Source organism: Triturus cristatus, chromosome 8 (assembly GCF_964204655.1).
Source record: "Triturus cristatus chromosome 8, aTriCri1.1, whole genome shotgun sequence".
NCBI classification, from domain to species: domain Eukaryota; kingdom Metazoa; phylum Chordata; class Amphibia; order Caudata; family Salamandridae; genus Triturus; species Triturus cristatus.
This window is the reverse complement of record NC_140591.1, coordinates 1,339,039,124-1,339,064,224: the sequence shown is the minus strand read 5'-3', so window position 1 is coordinate 1,339,064,224 and position 25,101 is coordinate 1,339,039,124.

The following is a 25,101-nucleotide window of genomic DNA, read 5'->3' as shown; positions in this document are numbered from 1 at the left end:
TGACAAATACACAATAATATACGCATTAGCATAAAAATACACTTAAAAAAAACAATCACTTACCTTACACTGCTGCTTGTTGTGCGTTACTTCCTGGTTGTTCTGCAGGCAGCACGTCCTCTGCCCAAAGCCCACAGCCAACTTTCATCCAATCAAGACACTGTTCTAAAACGTCTTGATTGGCTGGAGCAGGCTGGCTCCATGCTCCAAGAGCCACTGTAGGCCTGTGCCTGCACTCCAACCCCGACTGTTGGAGAGGATTGAATTTCACATGTCGGTTTGGCCATAGCAATGTAGCCAGCCAAACCAACATGCACAATCCAAACTTAAGTGGCCACTCCTCACTGCTGCCAATCATTGGCAGCAGCAGTGACGCACTGGCCCCGCTCTGCCCTCGCACTTCATTTGCTGACAGAGTGATAAAATTAAAATAGTAATAAAATCATTTTATTGCCATTTTGTTTTTGATACTTTCTGACCAGCAGTGTGCGGGAGGGACACTTCTCCACTCCCAATCAATCAATCAATCAATCAATCAATCAGTTAATTTGTAAAGCGCACTACTTACCCGTAAGGGTTTCAAGGTGCTGAGGGGGGGTGCTGCTGCTACTGTTCGAAAAGCCAGGTCTTGAGTCGTCTCCTGAAAGTCAGCAGGTCTTCGGTTTGTCGTAGGTTGAGGGGGGGTGAGGGGGGTGTTCCAGGTCTTGGCGGCGCGGTAGGAGAAGGACCTACCTACTCCCAGGGAGGAACCGCCACTGTTATAGAAGGCAAGTCAAGACAACTAGGAGCTGACTTTATTGTGCTGCAGCAGAAAAAATGGCAATCTTTATTTGCATGTGTTAGTATTAAATGCAACCATAAAGAACAATGTTTAAAACAAGTAAATCAGGAAAGATAATATTTCCACATTGCACTTGATTATAGTTGAAACCCTTTAGTTAAGAAAGATATACAATCAATTAGTATAATTACTACAATGTAGTTTATGGCTAACTAATTAACTGATCCATTTCCATTTAATTTCACACAGATGTGACTCTATTACCCACCTAGGGTGTTTTTCAACATGACAAATACCAGTGAATTTCAACCCATGTGGAGATCAATTGTAACACAGATTGCATTGCCACCAGATACATTTTATCTTTGTTTCCTGTTGCTATAATGAGTTTCATAATGTTCAACAATAAACTGATCCCACAATTAATATACTTCAGTAACACTTTATGCATTTCATCTGAATAATTAGCAAATACATTTTTTTAGTTCAAGCTAAATTCCTAATTGTAGCTGAAAAGGAGATGACGCACGTATCATTAATTAAGATTCTTTGACCTCCAGTTTGGAATTTGCATTAAAAGGTCTAAGAGCCAAATGATGATTTTGATTTAATACTACTAGAGTGCATTGCCAATTTGTTTTCCCAGTACCTGGAATGCAGTACCATGAATCTGCAAATGTGTTTTCTCTATTAGAGAGCATATTCTCACTGTGGGTGCTAAGTCAGTTTTCTTCATTAAAACGTGTATATCCTCATGCAGTACATATTAAGTCGTTTTAAATGATTTCAAGCCCAATATATAGATGCTGCAAAGTAACCTCTTTTGGGGTGGTCAACCCCAGTTTTTCATTTTTGGGGGATTATCGTGCAGGTAATCCTAAACTCTAACACTGATACACTGCTGTCCAGTGTATGAGCTCTCTTCCCCAAAATATGTCAATATTGGCTTAAAACTGTATTAACATATTTACCTTTTTTGAGAGGCCTTAGTATATGTAGAAGAAATACACCCATAGCATGGAAGGTTTAATGGAATGGCACTTGTGAATTGAAACACCTATTGTGCCATCCACTACAGTGGCAGTGAAATCATGGCTTTAGAGATACACTGTGTAGGCTGACAACAGCAGCTCAAACCCTGCTGCTCAGACCTGTCAAATTATCCTTTTGAGAGGGATAAAAAACATATTTTAATTATTTGAATCACCTCTAAGCACACTTTGCTGCCCACAAGGTAGGGTGCATAATATTTAAGAGTGATTCATGTGTGACATTAGAAATGACATGTTCCCCCAGTGACTAGGCCCAAAACAGCATTGCCACTGGTCCTGTAACTACTACATAGGAAAAGTCACCATATAGATTACGCACTTTAATCTATTAGTGCTGAACTGTACCAGCTACAGATTTCACATAAAGACATATGTTTAGTTAATAAAAATCCAATTAAGTGCTAAAGTCAGGTATCATTAAATAGATGGGACATGTACCTACCTTTACCCTGCCGGAGTTGGTGGAGGCAAATTTGTGCTAGCACTTTAGCAACTGCCTAGCAAGAACTTAGCTTGAATTAGGTGAGAACGCTGCTTCCAGAGCTGCGGTGTTCTATTTCCATGGCAGGAAGGCCAATTGGGGTGGGCCCAGGAACTTAATTTAGTACAAAGTGGCCTGCACTGTCACAAATGTTTGAAGAAATTTGAAAAGCTCTGGCTTTTGTCCCATAGTGGAGTTGGCACCCAACCCAGTGGGTGGAAAGTTACCCCCAGAACCAGTTTTGAATCGCCACTAAGGAGGAATCTGAACATTGCACTGTCAACAACTCTGGGTGGGCACACAAGCTCTGCATAATAAAATAAGCCATTTTGGATTTTGAGAGTGAGGGACTGTGTGGGATTGGTTGCAGTAGGGCAAACTGAAAGTGCTGAAAAAGTGGGCAGAGTTGTCCCCAGAAGTTTCTACCCCATTAGTTAGAGTGTGCAAAGGAGTTACCCCACCTATTAGATTGTGCCAGGCTTAAATGTGGCAACCCAAGGCACCTCATCAGAACACAACCTGCACCTGCAGAAGATCAGAATAGGACTTGAGTGTCTTTATGTGACTTGGCAGGAGCCCTGAAGGACTGTACCTGATCACTCTTCTACCCAGGACAAAGAATTGGACTCCCATGACCTTGTTTTTGGCTACAGGGACACAACAAATTACAAGAGACCATTTCCTGGTGGCACCCACTGACCAGCCACACCTGGAGCTGCACTGAAATTTGCATGATATATTGAGAGTCTCTAAGTAACCTCCTTGGGTTCTGGGGGGCTAGAATTAAACTCCTGTGTTTGCTTGTTATTTTCTTTTTCTCCATAGCATCGAGAACTACAGGAAAAAAACCTCACCTGCAGTTCCATCTCATCAGATTGAATTTCTGCTTCATCCCTGTCAATGCTCCTAGCATCTGTGAAAAATTGTGGAATTTTGCAATCGGATTTACAACATTTTCAACAAAAATTCTCCAAAGCTTGAGAGATCCACTGCCTGCTCTTAAATATATATACTGGAACGTTATGGGCAAATTTTGTGGCTTCTTCCAAGGGATTGGATCATTTTCCAGACTGCCGCATCCAACTAAATTACAGCGCAGCTGCAGCCGCAACTCATGACTTCATGGGGAGATAAGAGCATTGTATCGACATTGTATGGACATTGGGTAATGCGGCTGAGCGTTGGGGACACAGGAAGAGACTTTGTTTGAACTGCAGTGTTATGTGCTTGTCAACCGGGATTCCTCTTTCAAAAAGCTCCGCATCATTACTTCCAGTGCTCACTATGGGATTAAGCCATGGCGGGAACTGTGGTTTGCCGAGGTTCCACCAATTAATATGGCTCAGCTGGACTGCGGCAATTAACGCAGGAGCAATTTGCATATATAAAGAAGGAGGTTGGCGGGACAGTTCATTCAAATATGGCATTTTAAAAAGGCATTGCGCCAAAACGCGTCATGCCATTGTTTATAATAAAGGTACCTTTCCTGCATTCCCCATTGAGTCCCCTTCAGTTGCTTCACCAGAAGAGACTGTTCTTGTCATATATATATATATATATATATATATATATATATTCACTGAAAAAACCATAGGTTTCAGACACGTTATAGTTAGAAATTAGCATTTAAAAAACCTTTGAAATTCACTGAAAAAAACGTAGGTTTCAGGTATGTTATAGTAAGAAATTAGCATTTAAAAAACCTTAGGTTTTTTTAAATGCTAATTTCTAACTATAACGTGCCTGAAACCTATGGTTTATTCAGTGAATATATATATATATATATATATGAAAGGTCGCTCTTTGAAATTCCTGCAACATAATACCATGCTAATTGAATTTGTGAGCTTCTGCCTCAATAACAATATTTTTCCTTTTCCACAGACAATACTTTAGACAAATTAAAGGCACGGCGATGGGTACCTGCTTCGCCCCCAGCTACGCGAACTTGTTCGTGGGCTGGTGGAAGAAGCAGGTAGCCTGGGCCGAAGAGAACAATCAGTGAGTCACATCGGTAATCAAATGGTACCGATATATTGATGACCTTTTCAATTTCTGAAAGGGGTCGAAAAAGGATGCAAAACTTATATTGAGCATTTGAACACTAACATGGTGAATTTACATTTTAGTGGCCGCATCAGCGACAGCGAGGTAGTTTTCTTTGATTTGAAAGTCTTAATTAAGGACGGACAAATTTGCACCTCTCTCTTCCGCAAAACCACAGCAGGGAATTCCATTTTGGAAACAAACAGTAGTCACCCCAACCTCTCAAAAACAGCATCCCCTATGGTGAGCTGTTGCGACTTAAGAGAAACTGCTCAAGAAATTAAAATTTCTTGGCAGCAGCAAATGAGTCAATTGAGAGGTTTAAAATAAGAGGGTACACAAGCCAACTTCTCCAGAAGAACCTTGAAAAGGTTATTAAGATCCCAAAATCCTGTCTTCTGAATGATAGTATCCAAACAAAAGACGAAGACACTAACACCTTTCGATTTATATCGACCTGCACCAGAGACTCAGAGAGATTGACACATATCTTGACACGCAATTAGCACATTCTAAAATCCGATGCTGTCATTGGAAATGATATACCAGATCACCCAAGGACCACATTTAAACAATGTCGTTCTCTTAAAGATCTGTTGGTACAAAGTCATTATGATTCAATACCACGCAATCCCAGACTAAGTAACCTAACTGGGTTCTTTCCGTGCAACAGGTGCAAAGCCTGTAAGAATAGCACCAAAGTGACAAGATACCTGGTATACATGGTCACAAAAGTATTACCAAATTCCTGACGTGCACCACACCGTTCTGCGTATACTGCCTAGTGTGCCCTTGTAACTTACTGTACATCGGGAGTACAATACATCCCACTAAGCGCAGGATACTTGAACATGCAACAGCAATTGAACATAATGATGTAACCTATCCAGTGGAAAGGAATTTTGCTCGCTTCCATCAAAGTAATCGAAATCTTCTCAGGTTCTACTGTCTGGACCAAGTTCCAGCCAAGGAGCGTGGAGGAGACAGATAACTTTACCTATGCAGACTTGAATCTAGATTTATAATAGATTTACAAACCAAGATCCCACTAGGTTTAAACATGAAAGAAGAACTAGCAATCCATCTGGGCTAGTTATCCTTGCCTCAGACAATCTGCACCTATTAACCCGTGTCTGTCTCAGAAAATCTGCACCTTTTAACCTGTGTCTGTCTCTTATAATAATTCATATGGCTCACAGACCCATACTGCGTGCTGGCAACACACATATATATTTTTTGGAGTACTGAAAGTCACATAATACACAGGCAATTATATGTGCTTTAGGACTGAAGGTACATATTCTCAGGAAATATATCAGCATGAAATCATTTATTTTATATTATGAATTGTTCAGATGGGGAATGAAGACTAGCCCATACAGGGCTCAATAATTTTCAAATTTAGAATTGTATTTTTAATTTGATTGTCTTAGATACCACTGATGATCAGAATGTCTTCATTTATTTACTTTATTGCTATTAATTTCCCTGACATTTTCTTTTAGTGCCGACACACAATAATTATTGTCATGGTAGCAATGACACACACAATTTATCACCTCTACAAGAAGAATTCGATATAGCATTAGACAATCAAATATTACAATGTGTGATCACAGATATATGTCGAAATTGTTTAAGATTGTTTCTAATCAATTAATTAATTTTTTGAACCTTAATTTACACTGTAACTACTTTCATACATTTTTGCCCGTTCAGGGCTAGAGCTCAGTGCAAATCGGATGTCTTCATAATTGAAGGGTGACTAAATTAATAATATCTACATTCATTGAGAATCAATTCTGATACAAAAACTCGTGCTACAAAATGATTTGTGCTATTTAATGCTTAAATATGAATTACTGAATAAATCACTGTAAATTATTCTGCACTAATGATTATTGCCTTTACCTACCCATTCAGGGTTAAATTGTATTTGTAAAACTGGCTTTAAATAATCGACATACAGCCATTCATCAATTTAAGATGGCCGGCACTAATCCACAGAGTAAGCTTTGAAATTATGTGCAGTGATTGCCATGGTTACTTACATGCTGGCCGGAAATGATGTAATTTCCCCCGGAATCATTCCTTGGTTGAACTGATTAAAAATGGCGATTATTCCTGTGAGTGTTATGCAGTTATGCAGTTATCCTGTTCGCTTGTATATGGAAATAAAACCTGTATAATCCACCTTCATTGAGAGTGCGGTCTATTCTTTTGTTCTACAAAGGAAGTTTGAGCCTGATATATATATATATATATATATATATATATATATATATATATATATATACATACATACATACATACATACATACATACATACATATATATATATATATATTCACTGAAAAAACCATAGGTTTCACACATGTTATAGTTAGCGGAAATTTTACTGATAAAAAACCAATGAAATTCCCCCGTTATAGTTAGTGCAGGCAACTATAACTCACGCGACCGCAATCCTCTGCTGATGCTAATACTGTATTTAGACACTTATTTGCCCATGTCTTCTTCCATAAATTTTTAGCTATACATATATTACAAATATTTTTTTTTCATAAAGACACATATGTCATCAGCAGAAGATTGCGGTCGCGTGAGTTATAGTTGCCTGCACTAACTATAACGGGGGAATTTCATTGGTTTTTTATCAGTAAAATTTCCGCTAACTATAACATGTGTGAAACCTATGGTTTTTTCAGTGAATTTGCAAGGTTTTTTAAATGCTAATTCCTAACTATAACGTGTGTGAAACCTATGGTTTTTTCAGTGAATTTGTACAGTTTTTTAAATGCTGTTACTTTACGCCATTCGTGGCGTGCGCGCCCACTTAACGCAGTTCGTTCCATGCGCGCACCGTGCGCTTCGCGCACCGTGCGCGCACAGTGAGCACGCGCCCACTTTACGCAGTTAGTGCCGTGCACGCACGGTGGGCACGCGGTGCGCTACGCGCACCGCGTGCCCACGTTACGCTAGATGGGCCATGTACGCACGATGCGCTTCGCGCACCGTGCGCACATGGAGGACATATGATGCACTTCGTTTTGAAAGGTAATATTTAAATTTTTCACACTTCTTATAAGCCATGCACAAATTGTGCCCTTCGGGCACCATTTGCACATGGGGTGGGGAGAGTGTGGATAATTTTTTTTTTTTTAATATTTTTTAACCGTACGCGTACGGTAAGCGTAATCGGTGAAATTAGCGAAAAAATAAAAATTCCGTTTTTGGCCTTGGGGGATCTTTGGGGACTCCCTCAACATGGCTAGGTGTTTTGGAGCTGTCCAAACAGCCCCTTTACATGTTTTTGTGCTTTGTATTTTAATCCACACTCTCAGTGCGAGAGAGAAAATGGCGGCCGCCGCTTCCTGGTTTCGGCCGATTCGAATGTTTACTAAGATCTAAGAGCCAATCAGAATCGCGCTCGCGCACGCCACCGTACGCGTACGGTAAGCGTACCGTAAGCGCACCGTAAGCTGGCTCAGATATATATATTGATTTAAAGGCTATTTTCTCAGAATCTACTGAACAGATTTACACCAAACCTACAAAAGGCACTTCCTTGACCTGAGGACTACCTCTCTGCCACATTTCTAGTAATTCTGTTCAGCCGTTCGGGCTGTAGCTGTGTCTAAAGGTCCTATGGAAAAATGCATGGGAAAAACGTGTTTTGGGACCCCCCTTTTATCTCAGCCCCCGCTTGACGAATCCCCCCGAGACTTTCAGGGTAGGAGCGTAGCGTAGCGCCCCACCTATTTTGAAAAATTTGCGAGGATTCGTCGACCGGCGCCAAAGTTATTCAAAATAGAATGTTGCGGATTTCCTATGGAAACGTGGTCCTAACTATAACTACCTACTGGCGACCGCCAGTAGGTAATATATATATATATATATATATATATATATATATGTATATGTTTATACATATATATATATATTCACTGAAAAAACCATAGGTTTCAGGGGTGTTATAGTTAGCTGGACTTTTCACTTGTACAAAACCATTAAAATTCCCCCGTTATAGTTAGTTCAGCTAACTATAACTCGCGCGCCCGCAATGCACTGCTGATGACGTCACATATTACATCACTCATGACATTGTCAGAGACATCACTCATGACATCACTGATGACATCTCAAATGACATCACTGATGACATCACTCATGACATCATCCAGTGAATGTCTGTTTTTCTGAAAATTAAATATGTTTTATATATGTATATCTAAACAATGATGGAAGAATAAATGGGTATATAAGTGTCTAAATGGATGATTTGTTTTTGAAAAATTGATTGTGTAACTGACTGATTAAGTGTATCATAGTGAATACATGGCTTAGTGAGTAATGTTTAAATATGTAAATATCTGTATCAGTTTCTCACTTTGTGTATAAGTGGCTGCATGGGTTGGTGAGTAGCTACATGGGTGTCTATATAGGTTATTAGTTGGTTTTTTGAGTATCAGTCTGAGTGTCTGCATGGTTCGGTGGGGGGTATTACGTAGTGCATAGGTGCATGAATGAGTGACTCACTGTTTGTATGTGTTGAAGACAGCATGTGTGCAGGACTGTATGGGTGGATGAGTGTGTGTATGGGTGTGTTAGTGAGTGAATGACTGTCTCAATAGTGTCTTTATGAGTAACTACATATGTTTTAAACTAGTATATGTGACTATTGGTGTATATAAGTGAGTATATGTGAGAGTGAGAGATTGAAAGAGTTCCTGTATGAATAAGTATGTGTTTCTATAAGTGATTGTTTAAAAGACTAAGTATGTGTAAGTTTCCGTAGAAGTAAGTGTGGTGGTGTGTGTATGACTGTATATGCAAGTGAATGTATGTTTGATTCTTTATTAGCTTGAGTGACTATGTGTGTGAGTAACTCTATGGATGAGTGGCATTGTGTAACAGGATGTATAGGTGTATGAGTACATATGATGAGTGAGTACATGTATGAGTGACTGTATAGGACTGTTGGTGAATGAGTGGATGTGTATGTGGATCTTAGAATTACTGAAGAGGTTGTTGTAACTGGTATTGGTATGTCCATTGTTTTGAAAATTTTAGTCTCTATTTTTGAATGTGTTTATCAAAGGTTATATTAGGGTGAGAGGAGGTCTGCCACTCTATCACAAGGATGATGTCATCAGTGATATCATCAGTGATGTCATTTGAGATATCATCAGTGATGTCATGAGTGATGTCACTGACCATGTCATGAGTGATGTAATATGTGACGTCATCAGCAGTGCATTGCGGGCGCGCGAGTTATAGTTAGCTGAACTAACTATAACGGGGGAATTTCAATGGTTTTGTACAAGTGAAAAGTCCAGCTAACTATAACACCCCTGAAACCTATGGTTTTTTCAGTGAATTTCTGAGGTTTTTTAAATGCTAATTCCTAACTATAACGTGCCTGAAACCTATGTTTTTTTCTGTGAATTTCAAAGGTTTTTTAAATGCTAATTTCTAACTATGCCTACAGAGATAGGACATGTGAAGAAAGAAGAAAAAATGCACAGAAAGAAAAAAAGACGAAGAAGACGTCCTCAAAGATGAAGAAAAGTGCAGGAAGAAGGATAACGTGCAGAAAGAACAAAAAGAAGAGCAGAAAGAATCCTTGTTGCAAAATCATCCTGTGCCCTCAACTTTTTCAGACGGATACTGGTGGTAACTGAGTCAGACTAACCAGTCCTAGAGCCAGTGCTATGTTAAAAGACACTTAGAATACAGTGAAAACCCCTACATACACTAGGGAACATTATGCGTTGGGGTCCCCCTGTGATTAGCATGACCTCCTCTGTAAGCCCGTAGTATATAATAGGGCAGGGGGTTAAAACTACCTCTTAAAACAGGCCACAGGGCATTTTTGCACACGTTAACTCAGGCCCCGTCCCCTCCCTTCACCACTGTGTAAACACGCCCTGTGTCCGTTTTTAGTTGGGAGATTAAGTTCATTTAAATCCTGAGGGTCCCTAGGGTACAACTAGCCCACTAGGTGCCTCCAGTAAGTGCCACAGAGCTGCGTTGCAGAGAGGTGTAAAAAGTGGCACGGCCTGGACCACCTCTCTGCAATGCAGCTCAGTGACGCTTACTGGAAGCACTTGGTGGGCTAGTTAGCCCCCAGGGGCCCTCAGTATTGAAGGGAAATTATATCCCCAATTTAAAACGTGCCATAGTGCGTGTTTTCACACATCACCTCAGGCCCCGTCCCCTCCCTTCACCACTGTGTAAACGCGCCCTGTGGCTGTTCTAAGTTGAGAGATTAAGTCCCCTTGAATCCCAAGGGTCCCTAGGGTCAAACTAGACCACTAGGTACCTCCAGTAAGCGCCACAGAGCTGCGTTGCAGAGAGGTGTAAAAAGGGGCTTGGCCTCAGAACACCTGTCTGCAGCGCAGCTCCCTGGCGCATACTGGAGATGCCTGTTGGGCTAGTTGGCCCTCAGGGACCCTCAGTATTGAAGAGGAATTAATTCCCCAACTTACAACTCGCCAGGGGGCGCGTTTGCAGAGTGCTGCAAGGAGGGGCGTGGCCTCCGGCACGATGCCAGTCTTTTATTTATTTTAATTTTTTAAGAAGGGTGGCTGTGTGGTTCCCCTTCTTATTCTAATTTATTGGCCCTGATGACCCCATCCCCCAGGGCCTGTCTCCTAATTATATATTTTTGACCCCAATCCCCAGGGCCGGCCACTGTTTTTTAATATTTTTAAAAAATATATATTTATAGACACACCTAGGACATGCTGGACAAACCGTACGTACCTATCACCATGACGATTTGCGTGATATTCATTGAAAGGCGACTATGCATACAATGAATCCACGTGGAATGTATTTACACCACTAGTGAAGCTCTGACATGTCTGATGCCCTACCGTGCCTAATCCTGGTAGACACCCTTGTCGTTTATTTATACAAACATGGGTAGCTATTGATGGGCACATTTAATACACATGCACACCAAGCCATTCAAAGGGGATTCGACAAAAATTCGACCAAAACTATGCAAGAAACCCCCCTCACGGTTAATAAAACACACATCCACTGCCGGATGTGTAATACTTTTTATTTTACTCTCTGGAAAGGGGACGAACATCACTTGAGAGTCACAGCGCACTCCTGGCAGAGCCCAATGCTGTGTTACACCCACCATTGCCTGCTGAGTGCCACACACCTCTGTGTTGTATTCCACCAGCTAGTGCATATGCTATGACACTCTCTAGCCCATGTGCACTTTAACACCACCCCGTGAATATGTCATGCCACACTTGTCTTCGTACGGGTTATATTGCCCCATCTAACATGCCTTCCTCGATGCCTATGTTATAACGCACAGTGCTATGCCATACATATTACAATCTGGGATCCATATCTTTGTCACAGTGCATATGCAACGTTACACTCCCCAACACATATTTTATATTACAACTTTAGAGACTAGTTAGGTTACACAACACTGCCCTGTGCATATTACACTCCAAGGCGCATATCGCATAGCACACGCTAGTGCCTGTGCTATCTCGCGCTCTCCAATGAATCTGTCATTGCGCACAATGTATTGCATATTATATTTCACGCCCGGTTCATCTTATATCACACTTTTTGGTGCATAGTTTATACCATACACTATATCTAGATTTCATTTTCAATCGTGCTCTCAGGACTATGTTCTATATAACACTGTGTTCACCTACCCTTTTCACGGGCATTACATTTTGCGATAGGGGGTGGAGGGTCAGGGGGTGTTTCTGCCAAGTGAGCCCGGAGTCACAGTCACAAACGTCCTCTTCTTCCTGAATAAAAGTGAGATTATGCTGCATACTTGTTCATGTTTTAAGTAGTTCGCACAGACACGTTTTAAAAACAATAAAGTTCCTAATACCCGCCTTCTCTGAACAGTTAGCTTGCTGCCCCATCCCCCTCCTCCCTATCCTCTGTTGTGTGAATCCATGGACTAGCCTCCTCCCTCCTGCCATGCATGGTCTGATGTGCTGCCACTGCCCTCAATTTAGTATGATGTACCAGTCCACTCCTCCTGCCCTCCATTGCCCAATTCTATGGCCCATCATTGACCTCCTGCTTAAACTCTGTGCTTAGCTTGCTGCCCCTATTCTCCTTCCCCCTGCCCTCCGATGTCTTTGTGCATGCCCCTGCTCCATCCTTTTTGCCCACCATGTTCCATGGACCTGCCACTCCTATCTACTCTGAGTGTTCTGTTGAGCTGCCACTCCCCTCCCACCTGCCTAGCATTGTCAGATGACTGTAACCTGGCCCTGCTACCTCCACCCTGCCTGTCCACATGCCATGCCCCTATCCTCTTCCTCCTGTCCTACATGGTCCATTGTACTGCCACACCCTTCTGCCCTCCCTGGTCTGTTGTGCTGCAACTGCTCCTCCTGCCTGCCCCGTGCGGTCTGTTGTGAGTCCCCTTCCCCTGAACTTTCTTGTCTGTGCACAGGTCCTGACCCTTCCTTCTATCCTCCATCGTCCTTTGTGCATGCCCCTGCACCCTCCTTCTTGCCCATCATAGCCATTGTGCTGCCACTATCCCTCCCACTTGCCATGCATGGTCTTCTGTGCTGCCATGGCCCCTCCCACCTTCCCTGTGTGGTCAGTTAGCTGCCCCTGACCCCCTCCCACCTTCCCTCCATGGTCTGCGTGTATGCCATCACAGTCTCACTGTTGCTCTTCATGGTGTGTCTTGCTTCTAGTGCCCATCCTGCCTGACCTCCATGGCTATCTTGCTGCTCCTGCCCTGCCCCCTTGCCCCCAGCCCTCTATTTACATCTGCAGACCCCTACTCCCTCCCTCCTGGCTTGTCTGTTCCATTGTAATGCCCCTGATTCGTCCCTCCTGCCCTTTATGGTCTGTTATGCTGCAGCATTCTCTCCTGTCTGTCCATTATGGTCAGCTTGCTACCATTGCCTCTTGCCCCTCTGTTCTCTGTTGTCCATTTGTATGGTCCTGTCCCCTCCCTCTTGCTTTCTATGGATTGTTGTGCTGCACTCCCGTCCCGCATGCCCTGTGTGGTATATTGTGCTGCTGCAAACCCTGATGCCTGCCCTGCAGGGTCAGTTTGGTGCACCTCTCCATGTCCCTCCTGTCCTCTGTTATCCAAGTCCATGTCCCTACCCCATTTCCTTCCATGATCCAATGTACCAATGTACCATACTTGCGAACATTTTGAGCTTGGTAAGAGGGAGATTTTGAAAAAAAACTGGGGTATTGATTTTCCCCTTTGAGTTACATTGAAAAAGAGGAGATTGTAGACAGGAGACAGATCAAATAAAGCCCATTTGAGCTTAAAAACATTGGACGTTTCCTGGCTGAATCGGTCTGTTGGCATGTATGGTTGTACTACCATTGCCTCTTCCTTCTGCCCACAATGGTCTATTACATTGCCACAGCCTCTCTTGCAAGTCCTGTATTGTTGGTTTGTTGCCCCTGCCCCCCTTTTCCATTAGCGGGACTTCAACACCCACAATGCCAGCCCATCAGGGGGCGTGGTAACATCAATTAATGAAAAGGGGAGAAGACCGCCGCACATCATTCCTTCCGCCAGCCAAGCCTCTGAGGAAGAAAATTACTTCAAAACGCGTCAGGCTGATGCTGACGGTTTCGCTGCCACACGAGATCATGGATGTGAATGCTGCCCATACCTATGAAGGCTGGAAGCCTCACGCAGGAGCCGGAGTGCAACCCATAACTTGGGAAAGTTTGGAGCATGATATATATATATATATATATATATATATATATATATATATATATATATATATATATATATATATATAGCTGGACATTTTACTGATAAAAAACCATTGAAATTCCCCCGTTATAGTTAGTGCAGGCAACTATAACTCACGCGACCGCAATCCTCTGCTGATGCTAATACTGTATTTAGACACTTATTTGCCCATGTCTTCTTCCATTAAATTTTAGCTATACATATATTACAAATATTTTTTTTTCATAAAGACACATATGTCATCAGCAGAGGATTGCGGTCGCGTGAGTTATAGTTGCCTGCACTAACTATAACGGGGGAATTTCAATGGTTTTTTATCAGTAAAATGTCCAGCTAACTATAACATGTGTGAAACCTATGGTTTTTTCACTGAATTTGCAAGGTTTTTTAAATGCTAATTCCTAACTATAACGTGTGTGAAACCTATGGTTTTTTCAGTGAATTTGTACGTTTTTTTAAATGCTAAGTTACTTTATGCCATTCGTGGCGTGCGTGCCCACTTAACGCAGTTCGTTCCATGCGCGTTCCATGCGCGCACCGCGCGCCCACTTTACGCAGTTAGTGCCGTGCACGCACGGTGGGCACGCGGTGCGCTACGCGCACCGCGTGCCCACGTTACGCTAGATGGGCCATGTACGCACGATGCGCTTCGCGCACCGTGCGCACATGGAGGACATATGATGCGCTTCGTTGTGAAAGGTAATATTTTAGTCTTTCAGATATGTTATATGCCAAGCATAAAAGGTGCCCTTCGGGCACAATTTGCACATGGGGTGGGGAGAGTATGGATAATTTTTTTTTTTTTAAATAATTTTTACCGTACGCGTACGGTAAGCGTAATCGGCGAAATTTTCGAAAAAATTAAAATTCCCTTTTTGGCCTTGGGGGATCTTTGGGGACTCCCTCAACATGGCTAGGTGCTTAGGAGCTGTCTAAATAGCACCTTTACATGTTTTTGCCCTTTGTTTTTCAACCCCCTCTCAGAGTGCGAGAGAGAAAATGGCGGCTGCCACTTCCTGGTTTCGACCGATTCGAATGTTTACTAAGATCTAACAGCCAATCAGATTCGCGCTCGCGCACGGCACCGTACATGTACGGTAAGCTTACCGTAAGCGCACCGTAAGCGCACCGTAAGCTGCCACAGATATATATATTGATTTAAATGCTATTTTCTCAGGAACTACTGAACAGATTTACACCAGACCTACAAAAGGCACTTCCTTGACCTGAGGACTACCTCTCTGCCAAATTTCAAGTAACTCTGTTCAGCCGTTCGGGCTGTAGCTGTGTCTAAAGGTCCTATGAAAAAATGCATGGGAAAAACGCGTTTTGGGACCCCCCTTTTTTCTCAGCCCCCGCTTGACGAATCCCCCCGAGACTTTCAGGGTAGGAGCGGGGCGTAGCGCCCCACCTATTTTGAAAATTTCGCGAGGATTCGTTTACCGGCGCCAAAGTTATTCCAAATAGAATGTTGTGGTTTTCCTATGGAAACAGGGTCCTAACTATAACTACCTACTGGCGACCGCCAGTAGGTAAGATATATATATATATATATATATATATATATATATATATATATATATATATATATATATATATATATATAGATATATATATATAGATATATATATCCACAGCTCCCAGAAAGGGAAAATCAGGATCGCACTCCGTAGTACTGATACAAAGCTTTTATTTTAAATTCGCCCCAAGCAGAGAAATCCACAGAAATCAACGCGTTTCGGTCTTGCCACAAGACCTTGATCACGACACTGCTTATCACAATGGACCTCGCATAAGTACCGGCATTCCTAGGACACACCCCACTTCCTGTCTCGTGAGGATATGAGCATTGTGGGGGATGTAGTTTGCACAAAAATGAATAATTTAGCAATTGCATATAATTCATCAAAAATAACATGTGTTTGTTCATCAACATCCTTAATATGTGAAATCCCACACTTCTTTCCAATTAAAGTAAATTAAACAAAATATGTTATCCGAATTCCGTTGCACAAATTAAAATGTGGCACCATAATGCGGATAATTTGCCCGCTAGCACATTTTGGAGACTGTGTTATCAAATTTATCCTGATCCCCATGCAATTATATTCTGAGATGATGCAGGAGTTAAGTAATCACCTTTACAGGCTACCACCTTCTTCATAATATACATGTTTTTGCATGTTTTAATGTACAATGAAACCCCTCCAGTGGGGTATGAACGCATAGCATTCGGACCAGGCTTAAAATAGGTTATGTTATGTAATGCCACTATGGATACCTTGTTATAGCGTGTAAGAAAGAATCTAAGAATACGTAAGAATATCCAATTTCACTAAGAATAAAAATAAAAATAAACATGGGAATAAGAATACGAATCGGACCACCAATCCTAATTATCAGACAAATCCATTCATCAAAGATATGACCCTCAAATCTTATATCACTGAAACAACAAAACAAAAACAACAAAAGTCAATCATGGTTCCAATCACAGGTGGCTGGACAATTCCTCGCTTTGATTCAGGCCATAAGGTGTTAATGTCCTCATTTTGATGATGTAGCGAGATTCCTTTTGCCGCAAAATTCTCTCTCTGTTGCCACCTCTGATGGACAATGGAATTGATTCAATGCCGTAGAATTTTAAAAGCTTCCAATTATTTGTGTGAGCCTGTCCCATATGTTTAGCAACGGCTTTCGTAGTGTCATTGTTCGTTACAGCCCGTGTGTGTTCCAAGATCCGTTTTTTTAATTCACAAATAGTGCTGCCCACATATTTTAATTTACACGGGCACTCAATAACATAAATTGTGAATTGGCTTCTACACGAAATGAGCTGTTTAATTCGCCAGGTTTTTCCATTTGCTAGACTGAACTCTGTAGTGGGTTTGGCAATTTCACAAACTTTGCACTTTCGGCATTTGATAAAACCATTAGTTTTCAACCAACTTGCATTCTTTTTGCCTTGGAAATGGCTGTTAATCAACCTGTCTTTGAGGTTCCGAGCTCTGCGATATGTGACTAAGGGATGATTGCCTATGATTTTACTTACAGTTTCATCCATTTGTAACAATTTCCAATTTTTTCTGATAATTTTGCTGACTTTTTTAGCGTCATTCGAAAAATCCATAATCATTCTTATGGGTTCAGCATCAGGTTTGATCTCTTGTTTGGGCTTCAAGCATTCTTCTCTTGATTTATCATTCGCCCGTTGCCAACACCTTTTGACCAATGCTTTATTGTATTTTCGCAGCTCGAATCTCCTTGCTGTCTGTAAACTCTGGTTTCTCCACTCCTCTTGTTCCGTGCAGATCCGTCGGATCCTCAAGAATTCACCATATGGTATACTCGCAATGAGTGATGGTTGGTGAAAGCTAGTTGCCAACAGTGTCGCATTTGTGGCTGTAGCTTTGCGATGCAAAGTTGTCTCAATTTGACCATTCTTAATGTATATTTCCGTGTCCAGAAATATCACTTTCTCTTTGCTTATATCACAAGTGAATTTCAATTTTGCCATACTTGAGTTCAGAATAAGGAAATAATTATCAAATTCTGCTTTAGTCCCGTCCCAAATTAAAAACAGGTCATCAATAAAGCGGTTGCACAGGACAATTTTATTGACATATTGATCATGCTGAGGGTGCCAGGCTACTTCTTTTTCCCACCAACCCATCACTAGGCAAGCATAGTTAGGGCTGAAGGAAAAACCCATAGCCGTACCATGTTCTGGCGGTAGATCTCCTCCCCAAACACAAATATATTTTTAGTGAGACACAAGGATATCATTTGCAGCAGCATTTTGTTATGATCACTGAAGGGAATGTTTCTTTCTTTTAGGAAAAATTCCACTGCTTTCATTCCCATCTCATTCTCAATGTTAGTGTACAGGGAGATGACATCCATGGTAATGAGGAGATAACTATCCTGCCAAGGGGTATCCTGTAAGTTTCTCAGAAGATTGGTGGTATCCTTTATATATGAACTCAAATTGTAAACAAAAGGTGCCAGAAAAAAGTCAATATAGTTGGATATTGGTTACAAAAGAGTGCCTTTGGTGGATAAGATAGGTCTCCCTGGTGGCCTCTTCGAATCCTTATGAAGTTTTGGAAGGAAATAAATGGTCGCAGTTATAGGAAATTGAACCGTCAACTATTTGACCTCATCCTCATCCAACAATTTCTTCTGAGCGCATGTTGATAATTTTTGATCTACATGTCTTTTTATTTCATCTGTTGGGTTTGATTTCAATTTTGCATAGTACACTTCGTTCCTCAACTGGCGATGCGCTTCTGTAGCATAAGCACTGCGGTCCCAAATGACAATGTTGCCACCTTTATCCGCAATTTTCATTTCGATTTGATTGTCCTCAGTTAAACTGGAAAGCGCTTTCCTTTCAGAATCAGATAAGTTGTCCTTATATTTAGAAAATTTCATTTTGTAGATATCTTGCACCACTGCTTCCTGAAATAAATCCACTTTGTTTCCCGGTGCTAATTGGGGATAGTATTTAGATTTGGGTTTTTTCATGCTCAAACCAGCACCCATCTGGGTGCAAGCCGCCTGTAGTGTAATGTTCTCATCTTCATTTTCCACATCCAAATTTAGCAGGGTTACATAGCTTTCTGAATCCTTTGCCAATAAGTCAGAAACTGTACCGGCCACAACTTGTTCCTTTTTATTCCATGTATCTTGATTCTCATGGAAAAGTTTTGCCAGTTTAATTTTTCTGACGTATTTATAAAAATCAATTCTCAGTTGAGCAATGTCTGTTGGTTGGATGAGACAAAAATGTATACCTCTTTTTAGTAAAGACAACTCTGCATCACTCATTTGTCTTTGCGATAGGTTGACAATTTGTAGTTCATCCATGGGGGTTACTAAATTTAGAAGTTCTTCCTCTGTCGCATGCTTCTCGTCTGAGCTCCTGTTTTTTCTGGAATTTCGCTTGCTTCTTTTGGTTCTTCTCTTTGGTTTCTGGGTTTCCAGTAGCGTCCTCTGCCTCTGCCCCTGTAACTCTGTTGGCTTGTTCGGTTTTGCTCCCATTGCCTCTGTTGAAGGACGAGGCGCATGTCCCCTAAAAAAGACAATCTAGAGGGATCCGTTACTTCCAACGATTCTGCATCACTTGCCTCTGTTGATGTAAGAGAGGATAAGCTGCTTGTTGCCCCCATCGTTTCTGAAATTTTTTTTTGTTGTTTAAAATAAAAAAATAATATTTTCGGGCAAATGTAAAAATATGCCCATCTGTATAATCATTTTTATCCCTTATAAATTTGGTTTGTTTCCTTTTCCTGATAATTTCTTCATGCTTCTCAATTTGACTCTCCAGTTCCTCCTTGAATTGCATCATGTCGTGTATATATATATATATATATATATATATATATGAGATAAAGTCGTCCAACAGGCACACTGGTACACCGGAAAAAAGGACGAAGCGAACCCGTTGACTGGTGCTCAATATTTTATTTTTCAATGCCCGACACCATCACCACCATGACGCGTTTCAGCCCACGTGGGGCCTTGATCACATGACACGTAGAGGAAATACAATTGAATTTAAAGTGCACAGTGCATGACGTCTTTCCTGAGATGCAATAGACATAGAAAGAGTGTTTAAATCTGGTTCAATGTTGAAACAGAGACAAGTTAGGAATACCATTACTATATATATATTCTACTGGCGGTCGCCAGTAGATAGTTATAGTTAGGACCTATTTTCCATAGGAAATCAGCAACATTCTATTTGGAATGACGTTGGTGCCGGTTGACGAACCATCGCGAAATTTTCCAAACTTTTGGCCAGCTCCGCTCCGCTCCTACCCTGAAAGTTTTGCGGTGATCTGTCAAGCGGGGGCGGAGACAAAAGGGGGGTCCCAAAATGCGTTTTCCCCATGTAATTTCCCATAGGATCTGTTGTCACAGCTACAGCCCGAACCGCTGAACGGAATGACACCAAATTTGGCAAAGAGGTAGTCCTCAGTTTGGACTCGTGCCTTTTGCATATATGGTGTGAATCTGTTCAGTAGTTCCTGAGAAAATTAGGGTAAAAAAGTTAGTGATATCTATGGCCGCGGAGGATCCGCGGACCGTACCCGCACCGTAAGCGCACCCTCCCCGAACCGAGCGCGCACCCTCCCGATCGCGCGCTGAATGCTAATTGGCTGTCGGGTGTCTCTCTACATTCGAAATCAGGAACTGTTGGCGGCCATTTTCTGCCTCGGTAGAAGCGAGGCTGAAGATGCAAGGGGAATATGTGTGTAAAACATATAAAGGGGGCAGAGTGGTAATACTCTGACCCTCTAGAGGTGCTTAGGGGATCCCAGAAGGACCCTCGGGGGCACCCTTTTTAAAAAAAAAAGAAACACGGGGAAATACGCGCACGGTGCGCGCATCCTTTCGCGTTGGATGCACGGATTCTCTCACGGTGGGTGCGCGGATCCACGGCAACGTTTTTTGAAAAACGACAAGAAATCATTTGTTGTATGACAACTTTCTACACTGAAAGGTAGGGTGTATATTTCTGTTTTTTAAAGGTATGATTGTTATTGGTTAACAAAAACAGATTGTAAGGAACATTATATATGATTAGCTGATATGTTGAAAAGTCAAGCACACTTCCTGTCTTGTGTAGGAACATTGTGTGCTGAACTTGTGACCATTGAGCTCAGTGCAGTGTTCCATGACCTGTTTCTATGGTAACAGGCAGAAGGCAGATTGGGGGAAGGGTTGAAATGTATTTCAGTTGGAAAGGGTTGAAATGTTTAACCAATAGAAATGTGTGTTTGCTTTTGAGTTTATGTGCGAAGGATTGTGATTTGATGTTTACATGTATATGTGTGGAAAATGAAAGGGAAACTTTTTCATTCTTTGTTTTTGCTGAGAGGTGCACAGTGCAGAGATTCTGTAAAAGAAAATATGGTGAGTGATTGATATACTTCTTAATCTACAAAATAACTTGAAAGATGTGTTATTTAATTGTGAGGTGATGTATGGAGACTATTTTGATTTTAATCAGACTAATGTATTTTTCCTGCTAAAGTGTAGGGAGTACTTTTTTTCTCTACAATGTGTGTGCATGTAGAAACCATTCTGTGATAAGCATTTGTGTTATTCATGTGTTTGTAGACAGATAACTGTGCTGTTTTGGTATAGTGCAAGGGATAGTGTTGTTTGTCTAGAATCACACAGTGAGTCTGTGTGCATTTGGGAACCACTGTGTGAGAAGCATTTGGTAACATCGTGTATTTGCTGACAGATAACTGTTTTAACTTGTCGTGTTGTGAAGTTTTAGTAGCATTAGAAGACAGTTATGGCTTGTGATTTGATTAAATGAGTCAGGCTTTGACAGAAAAGTGCAGTCCTGAAATATGTAGATTGTGTGCAGTTCCCTTACCAGTTGCACTGTAGTGAATGAGTTTTGGTAAACTCCTAGGGATAGTGGCGCATGTCTAGAATCTCAGTGTGAGTTAGTGTGTATTTGGGATCAGTGTGAGAGAAGCATTTGGTGATATCATGTATTTGCTTACAGATAACTTTTTTAAAACCTGTCATGTTGTGAAGTTTTAGTAGCATTAGAATCCAGTCTTTGCTTATGCGTTGATTAAATGAGTCATGCTTTGACACTGATGTGCTGTACTTAAATATGTAGATTGTGTTCTGTACCATTAACTCTTCCAGACTAGTGAATGAGTTTTGGTAAACTCCTAGGATAGTGTTGATTGTCTAAAATCACACAGTGAGTCTGTGTGCATTTGGGAACCACTGTGAGAGAAGCATTTGGTAACAGCGTGTATTTGCTGACAGATAACTGTTTTAACTTGTCATGTTGTGAAGTTTTAGTAGCATTAGAAGACAGTTATGGCTTATGATTTGATTAAATGAGTCAGGCTTTCACAGAAAAGTGCAGTCCTGAAATATGTAGATTGTGTGCAGTTCCCTTACCACTTGCACTGTAGTGAATGAGTTTTGGTAAACTCATAGGGATAGTGGTGCTTGTCTCACACTGTGAGTTAGTGTGTATTTGAGATCAGTGTGAGAGAATCATTTGGTATCATCATGTATTTGCTGACAGATAACTGTTTTAAAATCTGTCATGTTGTGAAGTTTTAGTAGCATTAGAATCCAGTGTTTGCTTATATGTTGATTAAATGAGTCATGCTTTGACACTGATGTGCTGTACTTAAATATGTAGATTGTGTGCAGTCCCCTTACCCCTTCCACAGTAGTGAATGAGTTTTGGTAAACTTCTAGGATAGTGTTGATTGTATAAAATCACACTGTGAGTCTGTGTGCATTTGGGTAAGGATTGTGACAGAAGCATTTGGTAACATCGTGTATTTACTGACAGATAACTGTTTTAAAACCTGTCATGTTGTCAAGTTTTAGTAGCATTAGAAGCCAGTCTTTGCTTATGCGTTGATTAAATTAGTCAGGCATTGACATTAAAGTGTAGTCGTGAAATATGTAGATTGTGTGCAGTTCCTTTACCACTTCCACTGTAGTGAATGAGTGTTGGTAAACTCCTAGGGATAGTGTTGTTTGTCTAGAATCACACTGTGAGTCTGTGTGCATTTGGGAACCACTGTGAGAGAAGTGTTTGGTAACATTGTGTATTTGCTGACAGATAAGTGTTGTAAAACATGTCATGTTGTCAAGTTTTAGTAGCATTAGAAGACAGTTATGGCTTATGCTTTCATTATATGAGTCAGGCATTGACAGTAAATTGCCGTTGTGAAATATGTAGAGTGTGTGCAGTTCCCTTACCACTTGCACTGTAGTGAATGAGTTTTGGTAAACTCATAGGGATAGTGGTGCTTGTCTAGAATCACACTGTGAGTTAGTGTGTATTTGGGATCACTGTGAGAGAAGCATTTGGTAACATCATGTATTTGCTGGCAGATAACTGTTTTAAAACCTGTCATGTTGTGAAGTTTTAGTAGGATTAGAATCCAGTCTTTGCTTATGCGTTGATTAAATGAGTCATGCTTTGACACTGATGTGGTGTACTTAAATATGTAGATTGTGTGCAGTACCATTAACTCTTCCAGAGTAGTGAATGAGTTTGGTAAACTCCTAGGATAGTGTTGCTTGTCTAAAATCACACTGTGAGTCTGTGTGCATTTGGGTAAGGATTGTGAGAGAAGCATTTGGTAACATTGTGTATTTGTTGACATATACCTGTTTTAAAACCAGTCATTTTGTGAAGTTTTAGTAGCATTAGAAGCCAGTCTTTGCTTATGCTTTGATTATATGAGTCAGGCTTTGACATAAAAGTGCAGTCCTGAAATATGAAGATTGTGTGCAGTTCGCTTACCACTTCCACAGTAGTGAATGATTTTTGGTAAACTCCTAGGTATAGTGGTTGCTGTCTAGAATCATACTGTGAGTCTGTGTGCATTTGAGAACCACTGCCCGAGGGTTTATGAAGAGGTTACCTACTTGGGTGTGAAGATTAGAGCCTTAGCAACTGATCTCGTTAAGACAAACTGGGATGGTATTATGTCTGGTATACAGAAACAATTAGATCGAGTCGAATGCTTACACCTTTCTCTTGTAGGGAGATGTAATCTACTTAAAATTATGATTTTGCCTAAAATCCTGTATTTTTTTAGATGTCTGCCTTTAGAAATTTCTCATGCAAGTTTAATGCAATTACAATCCATCTGTATGCGTTTTTTAAGGTCTAGGGTAAAGGCCCGCCGTGCTATGAGATATATGGTTTTACCTCGGTTGGTAGGAGGCTGGTCGGTACCGGACTTTACCTTGTACTATTATGCATGTATGATACAAAGAATTAATATATTACTTACAGGTGTGGGACCTTTAGATAAGGCAGAGTGTCCATCTATCTATGAGATGCTATTGGGTGTTAAAGCAAAGAACTGTCTGTTTTTAAATTTGGATTGGAGCTACTACAAGCGTACTAGATTCAAGGTTCTAGGGGCAGCTTATAAAGTGTGGAAAGCCGTTAGGAAAATGTATCAGTTTGGGAAAATCTCTTGCTATACACCATTAGCTGCCACAACTTTTTTTCCAACGGTGTTTTGGGACCGGGTGGTTTATAATTGGAGAATAAAAGGTATACGGATTGTGGGAGACCTATACTCTATAGAGGGTCTTAAATCATTTGATCAACTTTGTGAGCACTATCAGTTACCTAGGAAAGACTTCTACAAGTACCTACAAATCAGACAGTATTTAATGCAGGTGCGTGGCAATATCTCACCTAACCCCTTGTTGGAAGCAAATCGGAAAACTGTAAGATTAGGCAATTTATATAGTTTAATGCTTAGCACTAAGTCGGATGATTTAGTAGAGCAAAATCGAAAATGGGGGCTCAGATTGGGAAGATCTGATATAAATGTAGTCGTTTCTATTAGATTGGCAATCCAACTATTCTTATCTGCCAAATTGTCGGCTCAACATTTTAAGTCACTTTTCAATTTATACTATATTCCAGATAAAGTCTCAAATTGGAGTGGGGTTCATACAGGGGAATGCTTCCGATGTGGGCATCTTCCTGCAGATGATATACATATTTTTTTTCTTGTTCTACATTGGCTACACTTTTGCACCAGGTGCAGCAGTTTTTAACAAAAATTCTTGGTGTTCCTATACAATTAACAGCTTTTCAGATTTTGTTGGGGGTGGAAATGGGAATTGTGGTAGAAGGGATACCAAAGAAGCAGATTTTTCTAATATTCCTTGCTACTGCAGTTTTTAGGTTAAGTATAGCCTCGTATTGGCTCCAGAAGGAACCGCCCACATTTGAGGCATTGCGTGCACAGTTTTATCATGTTTACAATATGGAGTATAGTCTATATGCTATTAAAGGCCATCGTAAAAGGAAGTTGGGATGTCAAATTTGGGGCTCAGTTAAGCAATACTTGTCTTCAGATCTCTGAATATTAACTCCGCTCAGTGTCTATAATCTTGCTGAGGTTTTCTTTGTTTAGGAAGTGCTGGTATTCACTTTAATCGTATA